This window comes from Arachis hypogaea, chromosome 15 (genome assembly GCF_003086295.3).
Source record: "Arachis hypogaea cultivar Tifrunner chromosome 15, arahy.Tifrunner.gnm2.J5K5, whole genome shotgun sequence".
Taxonomy (NCBI): domain Eukaryota; kingdom Viridiplantae; phylum Streptophyta; class Magnoliopsida; order Fabales; family Fabaceae; genus Arachis; species Arachis hypogaea.
Window position 1 is genome coordinate 2173155 of NC_092050.1, and position 18450 is coordinate 2191604.

Consider the following 18450-nt stretch of genomic DNA (forward strand, 5'->3'; position numbering starts at 1 on the left):
TCTCTTGCTTCCCAACAAAGAAGGCTGACCCACAACCCACGCAGGCCTCCTTGCTCCAACGTCCGGCAGCACCCAAGGTGGATAAAATTTTTTTTTTCATTACACCCGTCAACCCTTGCACCGTGCAGCCCAGCGTTGGTTACTGTTATCACGTCTTGTGCAGCCCCTGCAGTCCAAGGTCTGCACATATCACAACCATCTTAATGGAGCACAATTTCATTGGAAGCATATTGGATCGTCCTGCTTATAACATTCTGCATATTGAAACTCTTTTTGTTGTTAGGTATTTTTGTAAATTTTTTTTGATGTTATTCTCAATTCCAAAACCCCACAGGCCTGCAGCAGTAGCTTCTGCCAAGAATGAACTTGAACTTGTACATCAATAGATTGGTTTTCATTATTATTATTTTTTTCATGTCACTAATATTGTGATTTATATTTAGTTTCTTTTATTGTTCTAGTTCTGTCACCAATTGGAAGAATACGAGAGATTTGGAACATAATATTGTTCATCCATTCAGTTCAATTAAATTATGTTAGAAGTTCATTTTTTTATATAAGGATGGTTATTTTTATTGTTAAGTATATGTTTGGTTGTTAGTATTAGAGTTAAGTAGATACAATTCAATTATGCTAAATGTTCATTTTACTAGATATACAGATAGTTATTTTTATTGTTAAGTGGATGTTTGGTTGTTAGTATTAGATTCAAGTAGATACAATTAAATTATACTAGATGTTTAGTTTTATAGGTATGCGAATGATTATTTTCATTATCAAATGGGTGTTTGGTTATTCGTATCAATTAATTATCATGTACTTATATAAATACATAAAAAGCTAAATTATGGTAGATTAAAATAACGAACTATAATTATTATTCAATTATCCCATTTGAATTAAATTTTATAGTGATTCAATTATCCCATTTGAATTAAATTATTATTCAATTATCCCATTTGAATTAAATTTTATAGTGATTCGTTTATAGTGTGATTGTATCTAAATTGAAGAAGAAAAGAACGTATATTACTTTAATTCAAATATTTAATTTTTTTAAAAATCTATTAATTGATTTGTCTAATAGAAAAAAAATAGAAAAGCAAATTTGATAATTAATTTTTCTAAGAACTAAAATATTCAACTAAAATTATTTTTAGAAATTGATTTAACGTATTACTCTAAAGTTTAAATTTATTTAGCATGTTAGTTTAAAGTTTCAACATTGCATTCTATTTCGTTTAGAAAAATATTTAAAATGTAGTATTATAAAATAATAATAATAATAATAATTAATATTGAGTCAAAGGTAGAGAAGGGGAAAGATTTTTCCAGTTGGATCAAAGAAGGGGGTGTGAATGGGATGATTACGATACTAGTAATTAAGATAATTAAAATTAGTATTTAAGAAAGGGAGTGTTTACAAATATACCTATGTTAATAAGCTAATTGGGCTAATTTTTAGGGCCCGTTGTTCATATTGTTCACCAATATCATTGTCCCCCTAGCACTCCCCATAAAAAAAATATTACTTTAAAATTAAGGGGAATGCTAGGGGGACAATGACTTTGTTGAACAATGTGAACAACCACCAATCAAATAAAAACACACTACACCTCCAAATTAAACTTCTAATTTTAATATTAAAATAACCATCCGTACACTAGTAAAATAAACATCCGATATATCTATTGTTTACATTGTTTAATATTTTCATTGTTTACCTATACTTTTCCTAAAATTAATTGTTACTTTTATTAATTGTAGTTAGGGTTTATAATTTTTTTAGCAACCTTGAGGGCAAGATTGTCGTTAAGGGGAATGTAATGTAACTAGTAAAATATAGGCCAAGATAGACCAAGGCCCAATTAGGATAGTTTTATTAGTATTTGAATTACTATAAATAGATATAGTAGAAAGGTAATTGTAATCATGAATTGAGTAATGAATATAGTTCCTTTTCTGGAATTCCTTTCATGGAATTATCTCTCTCCCTCTTAATTCTCTCTAAATTCTCTCTGATTGATTAATTCTTCTCTATTTCTACATCATACCCCTTACAGATGATACTCAAATGGACGAAGATTAATCATACTCCTCAAGGATTCAACTTTCTTGAAGGGATCCTTGTTTACCTCCATCTCTGGTTTTAAACAAGTGACATGGTGGACCCTTGTAGACAAATTGGTCAAGCTTGCAGACTCATCATAAACTCTGCACTCTTTTCCCATTATGGATTGGGCAAGTTCATGAAATAAATCATGCATCTTGAAGGTAGTTCTTGCCAATTCATCAATCTCAACTTCTTGGAAAAATGATCTCTGGCATAATTCCTCCCAAGCCACATTACCAACATCCTCAATCTCCAACTTACCTTTGGATTTGATCAAACCATTGGCCATCCAAAGATGAATAAGTTGCTGCTTTTCCATTCGAAAAATCTTGGGGGAAAATGGCACAAAAAGCAAAGCATTGTCTTAATGACAACTTCAAATGGAAGTAGCTGATTTTCAAAGCACGTACAATAATAGCATCATCCTCAAGTATGTCCCAAAACTTACTTTCCAATACATTCACCCACTGTATTTCCTCTTTTTTATTGCGCAAAAGGCTTCCAAGTGCTTTAGATGCAAGAGGGGAACAACCACATTTCTTTACAATCTCCTTGCCTATTGCCACAAGCTCTGTGCGCTCCACTTTGTTTGATCCAAATGCATGGTATTTGAACAATAACCAATTGTCATCCTCGGATAATGGTGACAAGTGATGAGCAGGGCATGTTCCCATGACAGATGCAACACTCTCAACTCGGGTAGTAACCAAAACTGCAGCACCTTTTGTTCCACCTCCGCAAAGCAAAACAGACTTCAAGTCCTCCCATTTGTCCGTGCTCCACACATCGTCTAGAACAAGTAAATACCTTTTGCCTAGCAGCATTTCTTGGACTTTGTTTTTCATTGCTTCTAAAGTAGAGAGGTTTGGGTTATGTCCACTTGTAGATTCCACAATGGACTCTAGAATTCTCATGGTATTGAATTCAGTGGAAACACAAACCCAAATTCTCAGATCGAAATGTTCAATTACCTTGTTGTCATTGTAAACCCATCGGACAAGTGTTGTTTTTCCAAGGCCCCCCATGCCAACAATTGGATAAACAGAGAGGTCGTTACTGCTATCAGCACTCCTTGAAAGAAACTCCACAATATTTTGTGTGTTTTGCTCCCTTCCATAGATATTGTGCTCAGTGATAACAGAACATGTCTGGCGCCATGCTTCATCTTCTTGTTGCCTCTCTGGAACTCTTCCACGCAACTCAAACCTTCTCCTTTCTTCATCAATTTGACGAAACCTGTCAACCATCTCTTTCATCCTCTTACCGATGTCTCGACGAAACATAATCGTCACAGGATCAAGACGAGTTAAGCACTGCGTTAAGCACTGCTCACTGTGTAGACGGTTGGACTCTATTGAACATTCATCTAAGATATCATCAAGCACGTGTGCTGCATCTGAAAGCTTCTGCAGCCAAAGCTTCACAGCACGCTCTCTGATCTGCTTCTCTTCAGCATCTTGGAGCACTGCGTGGATTGCAGCAAGGTTCCCTGACAGCTCTTGAATCTGCGAGTGGACGCCCCAAAGAGTTGCAAGCTCGTCCTGAGCAAAAGCTTGCAAGTTTTCAATAACCATTTGAAGTAGAGATTCAGCCATTTGAAAAGCTAGAACGAATGAAAGCTCAGATATTGGACTGAATGCTATGCACATGCAAGTTGACAACGTGCACTACTAGGTTTCTGAGCTTAAAGAGACTGGTGAGGAAGGTGGATAGATCTACTATGTTAAGAAACTGTTTTTGAGTGAGAATGTGAATGCGATGAACATGCAAGTTCACAAATTGCAATTTGAATCACTTTAACATAGTTTTGGAATCTCGTGCTCATTACTCCCAAAGAACCAGCCATTAGAAAACAAATTAGAAGAATAAAAAAATGATTGGGGTAGGCCTACGTTTCAAGAACAGAGGCATTTGGTGGGTGGTTGTGACAATTTTTTAGTATTTTTAAGCAGACCTTGGTAAACATAAGTCTTCCATGTGAGTATGCATATATACATATATGATTAGAGGTGAATTCTTACATGCTCCTACCATGTTTGTGTGTTACATGCAACTTCCGTCTTTGCCATTAACTAGAGTGAGACCCGCGCAATGCGCGGAGAGGTAGATTATTTATACTATATAGTATATTTTAATAAATGTTATATTAAAAATATTTTAGAGAACATATTATAAATAGATTTTGAATTTATTTATTTTCAAAAAAGACATAGGTTATTTATATTAGAGTTATACAAAACTGTATTTTCATTTTTTTTTATTTTTTGATTTACATTAATGGCTACACTTTGTATTTTCTTGTAGTTTTTTTGTTTGTAAATATACTAAATAATTAAAAAAATAAATGAATGAAAATGAAAAACATATAAAAATGTTATATTAAATTTAAGGAATTTTTGACGATTAGTATGAGAGATTAAGAAATAAAGAGTAGTAAAAGTGTTAATATGTATAAGTTGTATAATTTGAATATTTGTAACTGAAATTTTTTATAATTATTATTATTATGACACTTTTAATGTATGCATATTTATTGCATTTAATTAATATTTGATGTTTTAATTGAATAATAATAGATAAGAGTTTTTTGTTTTAATTATTTTAAAATATTTTACTAAATAGTGATTGGTTGATTTTCATCTTTTGCCAAGTCATTAGAATTGTTGATGTGGCATCATTAGCAAAGAAAAGACGGTTTAAACTCATTGTGGATATTATATTAAATTTAAGGAATTTTTGACAATTAGTATGAGAGATTAAGAAATGAAGAGTAGTAAGAGTCTTAATATGTATAAGTTGTAGAATTTGAATATTTGTAACTGAAAATTTTTATAATTATTATTATTATGACACTTTTAATGTATGTTTATTGTATTTAATTAGTACTTGATGTTTCAATTGAATAATAATAGATAAGAGTTTTTTGTTTTAATTTTTTAAAAATATTTTACTAAATAGTGATGGGTAGATTTTCATCTTTTGCCAAGTCATTAAAATTGCTGATGTGGCATCATTAGCAAAGAAAAGATGGCTTAAACTCATTGTGGAGAGAGTTGGTATTAGCTTTTAGATAGATAGATAGATAGATGCAAAAGATTTCATTTTCATCCTACATAGCAAACAATTACAACAAATTATACGGATTTTTTCCTATTAATTAGCTATGAGTAGCAACAATTAGAATAAAACATGTTATAAAACCTGTGCTACTTGCAATGATTTCACAATTAAAATATTATTTATAACAATAGAATGAGAAGAGTAAACGACAAATTTGAAAATCTTTAGGAAAATACCTGGGAAGAATGGTGACGTTGGCCTGAGATCCAGAATCGAGCTCCGGCAGAAAACCGCAACAGGAGGAATGGTGACGTTGGCCCATGACCATTCTCATAAGTCCTGTCAAAATGTTTTTTATATGGACCCCATTTAAGATAAGTTCGTCTAACCTCATCTCTCTGATTTGGGTGACATTGCCAAATTTAAAGCCGTTTTTCAATGTCTCGTTCTAAAGAATTAATGTCAAACTCATCAGATGCAACTCTTTAAACATTTGAAGGTTGTATCTCACTTTCTTCGTGATTCATTAAAGTAGAAGAACTATCTACAGGGGTTGATATTGTAAAAATTATATGTTCTCCTTTTTAAATATTAGCCTTCTTCTTAAAAATCATCAATTCTTTGATTTTTCATGATTATTTTATATAAAAATTTAAATATATATCCTGTAAAATATGTAAAAAAAATTAGAAGAATAAATATTAAAATTTATAATATTTATTAAATTTTTTTTATCAATTTATATAAATACAATAATATCAATACTTATTGAATATTCTAATATTTTTTATCATATAAAAAATTAAATTAAATAAAAAGTAAAATATATAATAATATTAAATTACATAAATAAAAAATACCTAATTTTTTATATTTAAACTCAAAGATAGAAAGAATGTTACTTATTGAATAGAGAGCTGCGAAATGCGAATACACTCAGTTCAGTCCAAATCCAACAAGGTTTGAATGTTTAAAACTAAAAACTATTGTGCAATAAAAGCAAGAGATGAAGATTAAACTTTGATATTTTAAGTCATAGTAAAGTATTTGAGCCAACTGAACTATTTTTTATTTTCTGAAAAAGTACCACTAATTTTTTTAATAAAAGTTTGGGGGCCGTGCCCCCCTTGTCTTAACTAAGCTCCGTCCCTTGACTACAAATGATTACAAAATATAATGTATTCTTTATTTCATGAGTAAATAGTTAAACGAATATGAAATTAGCTAAAGTTCCAACGTAGTATGTTGTCTCATAAGGTCAATGGAAAACACACACCAGAGCCACTTTGCTTGAGGGGCAGAATATGAGGTGGTACTTCAATGCAAAACTAACAGCAAAACACTTCTTCAAATATGTGAACTTGAATATGAAAGGTCAAGCAAGTTGGGAATCTTGACAGAACCGGAAAACTACTTTCTTCTTCAAGTGTGATTTGTATGCACTCATGCCTACGCTGCAACCTCGGCTTCAATGAAAAAAAATGAAGAGATGTCTCAGTATGACTGAACATAGAATTTTCAGGTTGTAGAATAAGCCAAACAGTATCATGCTACAAATGGATGCAAGTTTTATGAACAACGTTGAAGTTCAATTTTGCCATAATTGGTCATATTAAAGAGGGTTATATTCGTGTGGAAACACAAACTTTATCATTAGTAAAGAATATTTTGCTTTGTTTAAAAAAGGAAGAGACACATTATTTGAACGAAGTAATGCGAGGAATATACTTAGATAATAGATGAATGCTGATTGTAGTTGCTAGTTGAAACAAATACACAATAAAAACATGTAATTTTGTTTTATAAAATCATGTAAAAAAGGAACAAATGATGTAAGAAATATAAGTGGCACAGACTGTATTAAAAATAAAGAGAGAATGGAGAGATATATAGTACACGGTTGTGATGCTAATCATCTGATGCTTCGTTGCTTGCTACATCTACATGTGCACTTTTGATTTAGAGATCTTCAACAATTTGGTCAAACTCAAATTTTAGAGATCGAGAACGAGTATTAATCTTCATCGTATTCCATCAGATCTGCATGCAAGAAGTGACCAATTATTTGAAAGGCGATTAGAAAAAACACAAATTGAGCAGTGATAAAGAAAGGAACAAAGGAACTGAAGTGAATTGCTTTACCGCAAAATGCAAGTCTCTGTTCCCATGCCATCATCACCACAGGTTGACTCCAATCCTTCAATTACAAGTAACTCCACAGATTGAAGGAGTGGCAACTTCAAATTGGGGCTGCATGAAATCATTAATTCCGAAACAAGTGGGAGCATCTCTACTCCTTCGTCCCTTACAATCCTCTCTAACTTTGGCAACTCTAACAAATTTAGTTTCTTTAGGGACTTAAAAGGCCTTCTCCTCCACTCCATCATATGAGTCTTCATCGATGTACTTCACATCTTTCATTCCCTATACATAAAGACTTGTTAAATGTGGTAATTTACCAATTGGAGGAATCTGCTCACAGTTTCTGAAATCAAAGAGTATAACATTAACTCAGCTTGAAAAAATGCTAGTATTTCCCATCCAACTAGGAAATTGCAATCCCCTGTAACCTTGAATTCCGAAATTCTTGAGATTAGGGGGAGGCTCAAGGGCTTCAAGTACTCTTTCAGGATTAATACATATTGAATTAGAATCAGAATTCTAAGACAAATATAGGCAACTCAGCTCCTTCTTACTCATCAAATTAGCCTCTCTAGCATCGCATTCACTCAGGACATTCTCAAGGCCTTTAATGTGGAGTCCTCCTCCAAGCTGTAAATCATGTAACTCTGCTAAGCCATGTAACTTTGCTTGAATAAGTTTACTTCTATTTAATTTATTTCAATTTTAATTATAAATTTATTTATTTTTAAATTAATTATATTTTTATTTAATAATAATTATAAATTCACTTATTTTTTTATAATTATATAATATTTATTAATATTCTTTTTTAATAAATATTTATAATATATAATAATATAGTAAATATAAACTAATTAATAAATTATTAAAATTTAAAAATAATTATTATTTTAATATAAAAAAATAAAAATATTTACAATAAAATAAAAATAATAAAATATTTATTATTTCTATTTTATATTATTTTAAAATAATTAAATATTTTTAAAATATTAATAAAAATATATATTTTAAATTTTAATTTTAAATTTTAATTATTTTTTTATTTTTTATTTACATGACATCGAATCAATTAGTTGGATCAGTAATTACCTATTATTGAACCAATAATCCAAAAATTCAATAACCTGACTGGACAACTATGCTCAAGACTACAGTCACATGCTGTAGGACCCATTTAACTTCACTTATTAGTGGTTTGTTTAGTCAATGTCTTCAACCTGCAAGGAAACGCCTTCACATTGGCAGCAGCAGTAAGATTATTAATCACCATTATACCACAAACTACTTTCTTCATTTACCACTGAAAATGGCAACTGATGCTTTGCTTGGAATTCTCATTGGAAACTTGAACACTTTTGTCCAGAATGAGATTGCAGCACTTTCCGGTGTTGACTCGCAGATCCAAGACCTGTCTGAAAATCTCAGTGCAATCCGTGCGTTATTCCAAGATGCTGCAGAGGAGCAATTTACAAGCCATGGCATGAAGGACTGGCTGAATAAGCTTTCGGATGCCATGCACGTGCTGGAAGATATCTTGGAAGAATGTTCAATGGAATCCAACCGACTTCAAAGTGAAGGGTGGTTAGCCCGCTTCCATCCCAAGACTATTTTGTTTCGTCATGCTATCAGCAAGAGGATGAAAGACATGGTCAAGAGGTTCCAGCTTATAGATGATGATAGGAGAAGGTTTCAGCTGCCTCTGGGAGTCAGACAGAGGCAACAAGAAGATGATGATCTCCGGCAAACTAGTTCTGCCATCACTGAGCACCAGATGTATGGAAGAGACCAAGATAAACACAAGATTGTAGACTTTCTCACAGAGCATGCTAGTAGCATTGATGGCCTCTCTGTGTATCCCATTGTTGGTATGGGAGGTCTTGGCAAAACAACACTTGCTCGATGGGTCTTCAATGATGACAGGGTGAAACAACATTTTGATTTGAGAATTTGGGTTTGTGTTTCTACAAACTTCAATATGATGAAAATTCTACAGTCCATTATAGAATCCTCCACCGGAGTGAACCCAAACCTCTCCAGTTTAGAAGCAATGCAAAACAAAGTTCAACAAGTGTTGCTGGACAAACGGTGTTTGCTTGTTCTAGATGATGTGTGGGAGAATTACAAATGGGAGGACTTGAAGTCTGTGCTGAATTCTAGAGGTAGTGAAACCAAAGGTGTTTCAATTTTGGTCACAACACGTGATCAGATTGTTGCATCTGCCATGGAAACATGCCCTACTCAATCTCATCACTTACAGCCATTACCTAAGGATGACAATTGGTCATTGTTCACACACTATGCATTTGATCCAAACAAGGAGCAGCCTGCAAAGCTGGTGGAGATTGGCAAGGAAATCGTCAGAAGATGTGTGGGTAATCCCCTTGCATCCAAAGTTGTTGGAAGCCTTTTGCGTAATAAAAAAGAGGAAAAACAATGGCTCAATGTGTTGGAAAGTAAGTTTTGGGACATTGATGCTGTCATGGGTGCTTTGAGACTAAGTTATTTTCATTTGAAGCCATCAGCACGGCAATGCTTTTGTTTTTGTGCTCTCTATCCTGAAGATTTTCGAATCTCAAAGGAACAGCTCATTCATCTTTGGATGGCCAATGGACTAATTAAATCCAAAGGGCATTTGGACGTTGAAGATGTTGGTAACCAGCAATGGGAGGAGCTGCTCCAGAGATCATTTTTTCAAGAAATATCGATTGACAAGTATGGAAACACCACCTTCAAGGTTCATGACTTATTCCTTGATCTTGCCCGCTCCATAGTGGGAGAAGAGTATAAAGCTTATGATGAGTCTGCAAGCTTGACCAATTTGTCAACAAGGGTCCACCATGTAAGTTACTCTGGCTTGCCTGAGTTAAATCAGAATACCTTGAAGAATATTAAGTCCTTGAGGACTTTTATTGATCGTTATCCAGCAATTAGCAGTGTCCTCGTCCAATATCAAGCATTGGTTTTGTCTGAAGTGCAGTTATGTAATTCTCTCTGAGCATTGCGTACAAGATCTTCTCAACTCTCAACACTGAAGAGTTTAACACATTTGAGGTACTTGAATATCTACAATAGTTACATTACGAAGTTGCCAAAATGTGTTTCTAGGCTGCAGAAATTGCAAATTCTAAAGCTAGAACAATGCCATTTACTTACTTGTCTGGCCAAACACATATTGAAGCTGAAGGATCTCAGGCATCTCTTAATTGAAGGATGTCGGTCATTAGTAGAAATGCCTCCAAAAATGAGGGAGTTGAAACAACTGAAAACACTGAATATTTTTATTGTGGATTCAAAAGCCAAACATGGCTTAGCAGAGTTACATGATTTACAGCTTGGTGGAAGACTACACATTAAAGGTCTCGAGAATGTCCAGAGCGAACACGATGCTAGAGAGGCTAATTTGATGAGAAAGAAGCTGAGTTATTTATATTTGTCTTGGAAATCTGACTCTAATTCTGATTCATTATGCATTAGTCCGGAGAGTGTACTTGAAGCCCTTGAGCCTCCCCCTAATCTCAAGAATTTTGGGATTAATGGTTATAGGGGATCACAATTCCCTGGTTGGTTGAGAAATACTAGCATGTTTTCAAGCTTAGTTAATGTTATACTCGTTGACTGCAACAACTGCGAGCAGATTCCTCCACTTGGTAAATTACCACATTTAGAAAGTCTTTATGTATATGGTATGAAAGATGTGAAGTGCATTGATGAAGACTCGTATGATGGAGTGGAGGAGAAGGTGGCCTTTAAGTCCCTAAAGGAGCTAACTTTGATAGAGTTGCCAAAGTTAGAGAGGATTGTAAGGGACGAAGGAGTAGAGATGCTCCCACTTGTTTCCAAAGTAACCATTCCATGCAGCCCCAATATGAAGTTGCCACTCCTTCAATCCGTGGAGGTACTTAAAATTGAAGGATTGAAATCTGACAATGAAGGCGTGGCTTCCTTTCCGGAAGAAATCTTTCTGAGTATGCGTTATGTTAAACATCTCACGATTAGTAGCTTTCCCAAACTGAAGGTGTTACCTCAAGAACTGGGCACCCTCAGCTCAGTCCAAGAACTGGTTATTGATTGTTGTGTTGAGCTTGAGTCCTTGGCAGAGAATGTTTTTCAAGGCTTGAGTTCTCTTCGAAGATTGAGCATTTTCCGTTGTGTAAGACTAAAATCCTTGTCCAGTGTTGTGGAACACCTAACTTCTCTTGAGTCCCTTGATATCTTTTTTTGCCCAGAATTGACGACTCTACCAACTAACATGAATAAGCTAACTTCCCTCCATACTGTTTTATTCTTCGCCCGGGAAGACAATGGTAGAGTACCAGAAGGTCTTCAATGTATCCCATCCCTCAAAACTCTGATGCTAGTTGAAGTGGATTCATTGCCAGAGTGGTTGGGAGACATGACTTCTCTGGAAGTCTTATTCATTGGTCTCTCTCCAAGGATAAGGTCAGTTCAAGTAGCTTTCGAAACCTGACAAACTTGCGTTCCCTCACAATTCATCAATGTGCTGGGCTGGAGCAGCGAGAGAGAGACAGGGCAAGATTGGCCAAAGATTGCTCACGTTCCACACGTTCAGTTGATTCCCTTGCAGCAACCGAAACCTACATGTTGGGGTAAATTCAACTCCTTCTCTTGTTTTCTTTTCTTTTGTCCATGACCCTGCCTTCTTGTACTCATGTTTGAAATACTTTACAGAAATTGCCAAATTCAAATGGAATATGAGGACGTCAAACAAATCAGAATTTCCAGATTTTAATATATTTGACAAAATGGTTGAAGATCTCCATAAGCAGAAACATGATTAGCACTCAGATATCACATGTTTAGCTCATTAATTTGGGAGGAACACAGTACCAAGCCCACTCATGCCTTCATAGTCCACGTGTAAGCATAAACTTACTCTTGCTTCATTCTGTAACATGAATATTTTCTGTTCAGCCACAGTGAGGCTTTTTCTCTTCTTTTTTCAGTTCAGGATAAGGTGGCAGTATATGAGTGCATACATACAATCACACAAATTGGAAGAAACCTTTTGCTGTTAATTGCACGGAAGCCCCAACCAACTCATATTCTCCCCCTCAACAAAACTTGGCTCTGCTGTGTTTTTGCTAATGTCCTTTTGACTTAACATTGCATTTTAGAATTTTATATTTTGAATATGTTGACCTATTTGTTAATTATTTATGAGTGGTTCTACATTAGTTTGTGATGGAAACTGTATTGGACAGTTATTTTTATACACTTTATTTGATGGAAAAAAGACTAGGGTTCCTAAAACACTGTAATATGTACCATCATAGTATATTGATTCAAATTGGATTCTATTTCTATATATACTATATTCAGATGGCTTATTGTGGATTTGTGGTTAATTACATTAAAATACTAGCATTTTATGGGTTCCTAAAACACTGTAATTTGTGGTTTTTTCATTTTTGCCATCTATCCTGAAGATTTTCAAATCTCAAAGAAACAACTAATTCATCTTTGGATGGCCAATGGACTAATCAAGTCCAGAGGGAATTTGGAGGTTGAAGATGTTGCTGACGAAGTATGGGAGGAACTATGCCAGAGATCTTTTTTTCAAGAAGTAAGGACTGATGTATATGGAAACACCACTTTCCAGATCCATGACTTATTCCTTAAACTTATCCAATCTGTAGTGGGAGAAGAGTGTAAAGTTTATGATAAGTCTGCAAGCTTGATCAATTTATCAAGACGGGTCCACCATATAAGTTACTCTGGCTTTCTTGAGGAGTTAAATCAAAGTACGTTCAAGAATGCTGAGTCTTTATTAATCTTGATCAGCCAAAGGGAAATTTCCTTACCACTCAAACATTGATTTTACATGATATGCCAATCTGCAATTCTCTCCGAGCACTGCATATAAGATCTTCTCAACTCTCAACACTGAAGAGTTTAACAAATTTGAGGTACTTGAATATTTATGATAGCTATATCACAACCTTGCCAAAATGTGTTTCCAGGCTGCAGAAACTGCAAATACTAAAAGCTAGAACATTGTCGCTATCTCACTTGTCTGCCCACCAAACACTTGACAAAGTTGAAGGATCTCAGACATCTCATAATTGAAAGATGTTGGTCATTAGTATCAATGCCTCCAAAAATGGGGGAGTTGAAACATCTAAAAACACTGAATACTTTTATTGAGGATTTAAAATCCAGACATGGCTTAGCAGAGTTACATGATATACAGCTTGGAGGAAGACTCAAGAATGTCCAAAGTGAACGTGATGCTAAAGAGGCTAATTTGACGAGTAAAAAGCAGCTGAGTTGCATATATTTATCTTGGAATTCTGATTCTAATTCAAGATGTATTAATGCTGAGAGAGTAGTTGAAGCCCTTGAGCCTCCCCCTAATCTCAAGAATTTTGGGATTAAAGGTTATAAGGGATCACAATTCCCTGGTTGGGTCAAAAATACTAGCATCTTTTCAAGCTTAGTTAATGTCATACTCTATGGCTGCAACAACTGTGAGCAGGTTCCTCCACTTGGTAAATTACCACATTTGACAAGTTTTTGGGTATCTGATATGAAAGATGTGAAGTGCATCGATGAAGACTCGTACGATGGAGTGGAAGAGAAGGCCTTTAAGGAACTAACTCTGTTAAAGTTGCCAAAGTTAGAGAGGATTGTAAGGGACGAAGGAGTAGAGATGCTCCCACTTGTTTCCAAATTAACCATTCCATGCAGCCCCAATTTGAAGTTACCACTCCTTCAATCCGGGGAGGTACTTGAAATGGAAGGATTGGAGTCAAGTTGTGGTGATGATGGCATGGGTTCCCTCCCAAGTTGGAGAAGCGATGCAAGAGAGACACGGGAGGATTGGCCATACATTGCTCACATCCCTCACATCCACATGATTCCATTGCATCTACAACGGAGACTTACCTTTTGTGGTAATTTCAATTCATTTCCTGCTTTCTTTTTTCCTAATCACCTTTCAAATACTTGATCACTTCACTTCTTGCATACAGATCAATTCAAATTTGGAGGGAATAAGAGCAACATTAACCTGTCTTACGCACGTTTTCGATCTTCAAAATTTAAAGTTTGACAGAATGGTTGAAGATCTCTGAATCAAAGGTGCGCATAGATGATTAGCACCACAACCGTGTACTATATATACCTCTATTCTCTCTCCATTTTCAATAAATTTTGTGCCACTTACATTTGTTGCTTTACATGATTTTATGAAACAAAATTGACTCATTTAGATTTCCACTCCATTCCATTCCATATAATTAGTTCTATGTGGTTGATCTCTTTCCCGTAAATCCATAAAAATCACCAGCCTCTGCACAATACCGGTTTGAGGTCTAAATGTCCACACCAATAATTTTCCAGTGACTTATAACACTGTGAAAGCTTTGAGCTTGTGTACAATGTGTAAGGTCCTGAATTCTCTCTTCCCAATTTGTCTATACTAATCCTCTTCTAACACACAGTCACACACACACACCTGAGAATGAAAGAAAGGAAAAGAGACAGAGAAGAGAACCAAGACGCGAGAGTGAGAAAGAGAAGGAGGAGCCGTCCTGCACTGCCGTGCCTCGTTGCCGTTGCCGTCGCCGAAGCATCCATCGTCGCTGCGGTTGCCTGGGTCATCATCGAAGGGAGCGGTTGCTAAGCTTGAGAGAGCGAATGAGGGAGCTTCTTAGAGAGAAGGGGGTTCGCGGAGGAGGAAGAACCGCGACGAGGGAAGAAGGGGGGGCCGCCTCCGTCGCGGACAAGCCATTGCCGTTGAGGCCGCCGCTGTCATTGCTGAATGAACAGGGAGAGTTTGAGCTGGCCAGAGAAGGGAGGAAGACATAGTCGCCATGGAGGAGCCGTTCACCATCGTCGCGTCTGCTGTTGTGATCAACGGAGCTCGTTGTCAGGGGAGCATCACCGATGTCAACTGCTAATGAACCGTCTCGGTACCTGTTTTGATCTTGCTCAGCCCCACACCCGTTTCATTCTTATCTCTGTTTTAGTACTATCGCTCTATTTTTGTACCCATTTTGCTGGAAATTATCTTGAGTAATTGGTGCTGTCATTGAGCGGTTGATGTTACTATTACATTTGCGATGTAGCTGTGAAAGTTGCTGCCACTAACTCTGTCCAAATTCTATGCTCTTTAGTTCGATTTCATTTCAACCTTTTTTACCTTTTAAATTGGTACTTCGGGATCAGTCTCTTCGGTCTCTCAGGACGAAGTGGTGGGTGGCTTTTACATTTATAATCGTTGACGTATCCGGAGTTTTTAATTATATTTATAAAATTGTTATTGATCAACTTTAATTTGATTAGAATAATTAATTTATTATAGTTAAATAATTATTTTTATGAAGCTTATATCTTAGAAATTTTACATGAGACTATATATATGTTTGATGAAACTTTATATTATTTTAGAATATTTGATTTTATTCGAATATATACTTTGAAAGTATTGAAGTATTTGTTGGCCGGGGTACTCACTTTAAAATTGCGAAATATGTTAAAAAAAATTATGATTGAAAAAGTATGATTTGAAAAGATTTCTGATAAAAAAGTATTATCTAATTTGATTTGATTCGATATCATATATATTTGAAAGATTAAAGATTTGTTGTATTTGAAACTATATGTTTTGAATTGGTTTGGAAGGTTCGTATTGAAAAAACGTAGTTAAGGGCAGTTATGACATTAACTTAGAGGCATCTAACTCAAACACCAGCTAACAGAGGTGTTGTTAGCCTAACATGTAGGCCTTAGATTTGCACAAGAGGAAAGGGCTACCCATAAATGTGGAGTCGTCCAAGTTTGAACTTTTGATTTGATTTCTGTATGAGAACTCTCTTATTGATTCACTTATTCATATAAATTATTATTTTCTAACTAAAATTATTTTATAACAATGTTTATATGGTCTCATGTGAATTATAGATGTATTGTCTAATCATTTTTTCTAAAAAATATTTTTCAGAAATAAATATTTAATTATGTGAGTATTTCTATTAAAGAGTAATGATCTGCAATGGGTATCTATTCTTTGTTGAGTTCTTTGACGTCATCTACTCCATATGTCACAAGCAGGATCCATCCATATTTATTTTATGTTTGTTTGTTAAAAATATGTAATTATTCATTCTAGAAATGATAATTTATCAAAGATATTTGTAACCTTACTTATTTTATATTTAAATCTATTAGGCTTGCTAAGGGAATTTGCTAAGGGATTATTTCTCTGAGCGCTATGGCTCATTTTAGGCCGTGACACAATGTGTGAATAGAACATTGAAAATCTGAAAACATACCTCACTGCAATATGATTGCCCTCTGTTAAGTAATTTGAGAATGAAAGCAACAACGTTACCACTCAGATGATTAATTGTGCATTTCAACTCGATTTGGGTCCAGTCTTGGTGATTTTTTCTGAGCTTCATTATGTTTGTATAAATATTCATTCACTCTTTGGTATATTCCTCACATTACTTTGCTCAAATATTGTCTCTCTTCCCTTTTTAAACAAGGCAAACTATTCTTAGCTATGATAAGGCTCGTGTTCTATGAGATAATATGTTACTGTGTAACAGGGTATTAGGCATGGGTTCTTAGACATGGCAAAATTGAACTTCAAAGTTGTTCATATTCAAGTTCACATATTTGAAGAACCATTTTGCTGTCTATTTCATAGAAGCACCATGACCTCTCATGATCATTATTTCATAGAAACATACATGTTGGGGTAAAATCAACTCCTTCTCTTGTTTTCTTTTTCTTACAACATCTTCTCAACTCTCTCGCATCTGAGATACTTGAATATTTATGATAGTTACATTACAATGTTGCCAAAATGTGTTTCTAAGCTGCAGAAATTGCAAATTCTAAAGCTAGAACATTGTTGCTATCTTACTCGTCTGCCCAAACACTTGGCAAAGATGAAAGATCTCAGACATCTCATCATTGAAGGATGCTGGTCATTAGTATCAATGCCTCCGAAAATGGGGGAGTTGAAACATCTAAAAACACTGAATGTTTTTATTGTGGATTCAAAAGCCAGTCATGGCTTAGCTGAGCATTTGTTTTCAATCAGCAACCCCAATTATATCTCTTACCAGCCTCTGCACAATCTTCTATTCCCGCAAAATAAAACAAAAGATCTAAAATTTTCACACCAATATATTTGAAGCTATTGTTCACTATTTGAGAATGAAAGCAGCAACATTAGCACAATCTTGGGGTTTCTCTGGACTTCATTATGTAAGTATTCATTTTTTCTTTGGTATATTCTTCACATTACTTTGCTCAAATATTGTCTCTCTTCCATTTTTAGTCATGTCAAAATATTCTTTGCTATCATAAGGCTTGTGTTTCCGTTCTTTTCTATGACCTAATATATTACTGTGTAACAGGGTACTAGGCATAGGTTCTTAGACATGGCAAAATTGAACTTCAAAGTTGTTCATAAAAACTTCCAATCTTTTGATGGAAGGGGGACTATATTCTATTCCATCAATTTTCTCAAAAATTCAATTCAATTTCATCTCTTCAAAGTTTCCAAACACACACACTATGAGTTTTCTCAAAAAAAAAAAAAAAAGCACAAATTCTGTTGATGAAATCATTAAAATACAAAAACTTTACATTTTTCTATTTCTTGTTTTTTGTTTTTCTCCTTTAAGAAGAGAAATATAACTCGTTCCTCACATTGCATTGCGTGCCCTCTTAGAAGCCATGCACAAAAATCTTTTTTCAAGTAATGCTGCGAGTTTAAACATTTCTCTTAAGTACATTCTCGCTTCTTTACTGTTAGATAAGACAATGTATGAGACCATTTTTAAAGTAGGTTGCATAGGAGATAAGAGCCTTCTCCCAACAACCCAAATTTAAGAACATGTGTGTACCATATATCTGTCTAAAAAAGTACAAACCTAATACTATTATAATATCCTTTTGGTGTTTATTGAAACAATGAAAACTCATTGGCTGGTTGTTTGAAAAGTAAGCTTGGAATCGGAAAATATTGAAATTAGTGTCCTAGGCTCCTAGATTCTGCAAAGTATTCACATGTTTGCAAGGGAGTAGTTCCAAGAAATCTGATTAAAAAATTGAGTAATTTAGTCTCTAACTAGTACTTGATTAATTGA

The 18450-nt window shown here is 34.6% G+C and overlaps 1 protein-coding gene and 1 long non-coding RNA gene across 2 annotated transcripts in view; one reads left to right on the forward strand and one right to left on the reverse strand.

Annotated features, from left to right (window-relative positions):
* Positions 1 to 12687, forward strand: part of LOC112747503 (disease resistance protein RGA2-like) — an 84777-nt gene extending 72090 nt beyond the window's left edge. The window contains exons 2-3 of the transcript XR_011872664.1: positions 12011 to 12199; positions 12286 to 12687. The gene's annotated coding sequence lies outside the window, so the exon portion shown is untranslated. The remainder of the gene's footprint in view (positions 1 to 12010; positions 12200 to 12285) is intronic.
* Positions 6184 to 7896, reverse strand: LOC112747507 (uncharacterized). The gene is made up of 3 exons (XR_011872672.1): positions 7316 to 7896; positions 7070 to 7213; positions 6184 to 6639 (listed from the first exon to the last, which is right to left on the reverse strand). It is a non-coding gene; the product is annotated as an uncharacterized lncRNA (long non-coding RNA).
* Positions 12688 to 18450: the final 5763 nt, after the last annotated feature.